Source organism: Rhinoderma darwinii, unplaced genomic scaffold (assembly GCF_050947455.1).
Source record: "Rhinoderma darwinii isolate aRhiDar2 unplaced genomic scaffold, aRhiDar2.hap1 Scaffold_868, whole genome shotgun sequence".
NCBI classification, from domain to species: Eukaryota; Metazoa; Chordata; class Amphibia; order Anura; family Rhinodermatidae; genus Rhinoderma; species Rhinoderma darwinii.
The window spans coordinates 23,877-29,986 of record NW_027464437.1 but is presented as its reverse complement, the minus strand read 5'-3'; the positions used below and the strand labels follow the sequence as shown (position 1 = coordinate 29,986).

The 6,110-nt window shown below is 26.0% G+C and overlaps 1 non-coding gene across 1 annotated transcript; it reads right to left on the bottom strand.

The window, feature by feature from the left end:
* Nucleotides 1-1,441: 1,441 nt before the first annotated feature.
* On the bottom strand, nucleotides 1,442-2,374 carry LOC142731723 (18S ribosomal RNA). The gene has a single exon (XR_012879130.1). It is a non-coding gene; the product is annotated as an 18S ribosomal RNA (ribosomal RNA).
* Between the last annotated feature and the right edge of the window lie 3,736 nt (nucleotides 2,375-6,110).

Here is a 6,110-nt window from a genome sequence, read left to right as displayed (position 1 = left end):
ACTGGGGTACCCTGATCCAACATCGAGGTCGTAAACCTACTTGTCGATATGGGCTCTTGAAGTAGATTGCGCTGTTATCCCTAGGGTAACTTGGTTCGTTGATCAAAAATATTGGGTCAATTGATGTCAATTTATTGATACATAAAGTTGTAGTTTTTTGTTTAGAAAGTATTTCTTTCAATGTGGAGGTTAATTTTTACTCCGCGGTCACCCCAACCTAAAACTAGTAATCAAATTGCTAAAAATAAATTTTATAATTCTGAAATTTGGATATTTATAGCAATTGTTATTTGTTTAAAGCTCCATAGGGTCTTCTCGTCTTATAAGTTCATCCCCGCTTCTTCACGGGGAGATTAGTTTCACTGATTAGAGAAAGGAGACAGTATAACCTTCGTGATGCCATTCATACTAGCCCTTATTTAAAGGGCAAGTGATTACGCTACCTTCGCACGGTTAGGATACCGCGGCCGTTGAATTATATCACTGGGCAGGCTGGACCTCTTATGTTAGTCAAGAGGCGATGTTTTTGGTAAACAGGCGGGGTTAATATTTGCCGAGTTCCTTCTTTTTCTTTTAATCTTTCTTGTAATGCTCTTGTGTTAGGTTAACATGAGATTTAGTTGAATTTTCTTGTTGGGTTACTACTTTATACTCAGGCATGTTAATTAGCAGTGGTGTGTCCTTTCTGATTTACATATGCATTGTTAGAGAAGGTCTTGTTCTTGTTACTAGTTTTAACATAAAAAATTCTATAAAAATATAGAAGTGCTCAGTACTATTAAAGGGTTAATATTTGATGAAGAAATTTAATAATAAAACAATTAAGCTTTGACGCTATTAAAAAGGTGGCTGCTTTTAGGCCTACTTGGTTATTAAATTATTTTAATTACCCATTAGTGAAGGTTGTATCCTGTTTCAAATAGGCTGTACCTTATTTGAATTACTCTAAAGTTAATATTGAGTTTTTAGGTGACAATAAACTTTTAGGCGGGACTAAAATCCTTTTCCTGAGCAACCAGCTATCACTAAGTTCGTTAGGTCTATCACCTCTACTTGAAGGTCTTCCCACTCTTTTGCGACAGAGACGGGTTTGCTCTTTGGGCTGCCTTGAAGTAGCTCACTTAGTTTCGGGGGGTCAAACTTAAGATCTTTTTGCTTGATTAGACTTGTTAAACCATGATGCAAAAGGTACAAGAGTTAGTCTTTACTTTATTGTGCTTAATAGCTATTTCATTTTTATTTCATTATTCCCTTGCGGTACTTTATATATAGCTCATAAGAATTTTTCAATCGCCTTTACTAAACTGTTAAAATGTTTTAATTAAATAAACGGAATTTTTAAGTGTCATTTGATTGGGTGTGGCTAGATTTTTAGCTCGAGGTGATTTGATTTTCACAAATAATTTCTCGGTGTAAGCGGGATACTTTCATTAAGTTACACTTCGTTTCCAAGCACACCTTCCGGTATACTTACCATGTTACGACTTACCTCTTCTATGTGGCGTAAGAGTTGTTAAAAACTATAGTTTAGCTGAGAAGAGGGTGACGGGCGGTGTGTACACACCCCAGTGCCAGATTAAAAAGAACTCTCTGTTATCTTTTTACTGCTAAATCCGCCTTCTGACTAGGTTTCATATGTAGTCTTTCGTATTTTCTATGTTAGAAAGTGTAGCCCATCTCTTCCCATTTTATTTGCTGCACCTTGACCTGACGTATTGGTGTAAAGACATTAAGCTCACTATATTTCGCTCACGGGGTAAGCTGACGACGGAGGTATACAGGCTGAATAACTAAAAATGGTGAGGTTAATCGGGGGTTATCGGTTGTAGGACAGGCTCCTCTAGGTGGATATGGGGTACCGTCAAGTCCTTTGGGTTTTAAGCTTTGCTCGTAGTTCCCGGGCGATTTGTGGTGTAGTTAAAAGTTTACGGCTAAGCATAGTAGGGTATCTAATCCTAGTTTGTTTCTTAGCTGTCGTGGGATCAAGTTATGTTAATTAAAATAACTTTCGTTTTGGATTTCTTAATAACAAGCGTGTTACAGCTTAATCTTAATTTAATTTTAATTTGTTAAAACTTTAATCACGCTTTACGCCGATAATAATCAATTTGAGCCACGTGGTGTAACCGCGGCGGCTGGCACCAGATTTGCCGGCTCTTTTTACTTTGACTGAGTCAAGCTTTCGCTCATACTCAATGTTAATTACTGCTGAGGGCCCTTGTGGGTGTGGCATAGCTAGGTGTCTTGGGTGTGTTTGTGCCTGATACCAGCTCCTTATCCCTAGTGGGGATTTAAGGGCGTTTTCACAGGGGTGTGGAGACTTGCATGTATATATTAAGTAAAAACTGATTTCAAGGCTAGGACCAAACCTTTGTGTCTAAAGGATTTTTTAAGATCCATCTTAGCATTTTCAGTGCTATGCTTTATTTAAGCTATTTAGACAAGATATAATTTAAATAGAATGCTAGCTTTGGGGGTTAGCTATGGGAGTTAGATTCTCTCTATCTTGAGCTTCAGGAGGAATTTACTCTTCAGTCTTTGGTTTACAAGACCAATGCTTTGGGATTAAGCTACAGAAGCAGCTTTTACTTGGGTTTGCACCAAGAGTTGCTGGGCCCTAAAGCCAGAGGAAGACTGTTTTCCTTTAAAAGCATAATAATGTTTTGTACATGATATATACATGATATATACATGATATATACATGATATATACATGATATATACATGATATATACATGATATATACATGATATATACATGATATATACATGATATATACATGATATATACATGATATATACATGATATATACATGATATATACATGATATATACATGATATATACATGATATATACATGATATATACATGATATATACATGATATATACATGATATATACATGATATATACATGATATATACATGATATATACATGATATATACATGATATATACATGATATATACATGATATATACATGATATATACATGATATATACATGATATATACATGATATATACATGATATATACATGATATATACATGATATATACATGATATATACATGATATATACATGATATATACATGATATATACATGATATATACATGATATATACATGATATATACATGATATATACATGATATATACATGATATATACATGATATATACATGATATATACATGATATATACATGATATATACATGATATATACATGATATATACATGATATATACATGATATATACATGATATATACATGATATATACATGATATATACATGATATATACATGATATATACATGATATATACATGATATATACATGATATATACATGATATATACATGATATATACATGATATATACATGATATATACATGATATATACATGATATATACATGATATATACATGATATATACATGATATATACATGATATATACATGATATATACATGATATATACATGATATATACATGATATATACATGATATATACATGATATATACATGATATATACATGATATATACATGATATATACATGATATATACATGATATATACATGATATATACATGATATATACATGATATATACATGATATATACATGATATATACATGATATATACATGATATATACATGATATATACATGATATATACATGATATATACATGATATATACATGATATATACATGATATATACATGATATATACATGATATATACATGATATATACATGATATATACATGATATATACATGATATATACATGATATATACATGATATATACATGATATATACATGATATATACATGATATATACATGATATATACATGATATATACATGATATATACATGATATATACATGATATATACATGATATATACATGATATATACATGATATATACATGATATATACATGATATATACATGATATATACATGATATATACATGATATATACATGATATATACATGATATATACATGTTATATACATGTTATATACATATACATGTTATATACATATACATGTTATATACATATACATGTTATATACATATACATGTTATATACATATACATGTTATATACATATACATGTTATATACATATACATGTTATATACATATACATGTTATATACATATACATGTTATATACATATACATGTTATATACATATACATGTTATATACATATACATGTTATATACATATACATGTTATATACATATACATGTTATATACATATACATGTTATATACATATACATGTTATATACATATACATGTTATATACATATACATGTTATATACATATACATGTTATATACATATACATGTTATATACATATACATGTTATATACATATACATGTTATATATACATATACATGTTATATATACATATACATGTTATATATACATATACATGTTATATATACATATACATGTTATATATACATATACATGTTATATATACATATACATGTTATATATACATATACATGTTATATATACATATACATGTTATATATACATATACATGTTATATATACATATACATGTTATATATACATATACATGTTATATATACATATACATGTTATATATACATATACATGTTATATATACATATACATGTTATATATACATATACATGTTATATATACATATACATGTTATATATACATATACATGTTATATATACATATACATGTTATATATACATATACATGTTATATATACATATACATGTTATATATACATATACATGTTATATATACATATACATGTTATATATACATATACATGTTATATATACATATACATGTTATATATACATATACATGTTATATATACATATACATGTTATATATACATATACATGTTATATATACATATACATGTTATATATACATATACATGTTATATATACATATACATGTTATATATACATATACATGTTATATATACATATACATGTTATATATACATATACATGTTATATATACATATACATGTTATATATACATATACATGTTATATATACATATACATGTTATATATACATATACATGTTATATATACATATACATGTTATATATACATATACATGTTATATATACATATACATGTTATATATACATATACATGTTATATATACATATACATGTTATATATACATATACATGTTATATATACATATACATGTTATATATACATATACATGTTATATATACATATACATGTTATATATACATATACATGTTATATATACATATACATGTTATATATACATATACATGTTATATATACATATACATGTTATATATACATATACATGTTATATATACATATACATGTTATATATACATATACATGTTATATATACATATACATGTTATATATACATATACATGTTATATATACATATACATGTTATATATACATATACATGTTATATATACATATACATGTTATATATACATATACATGTTATATATACATATACATGTTATATATACATATACATGTTATATATACATATACATGTTATATATACATATACATGTTATATATACATATACATGTTATATATACATATACATGTTATATATACATATACATGTTATATATACATATACATGTTATATATACATATACATGTTATATATACATATACATGTTATATATACATATACATGTTATATATACATATACATGTTATATATACATATACATGTTATATATACATATACATGTTATATATACATATACATGTTATATATACATATACATGTTATATATACATATACATGTTATATATACATATACATGTTATATATACATATACATGTTATATATACATATACATGTTATATATACATATACATGTTATATATACATATACATGTTATATATACATATACATGTTATATATACATATACATGTTATATATACATATACATGTTATATATACATATACATGTTATATATACATATACATGTTATATATACATATACATGTTATATATACATATACATGTTATATATACATATACATGTTATATATATACACATATACATGTTATATAT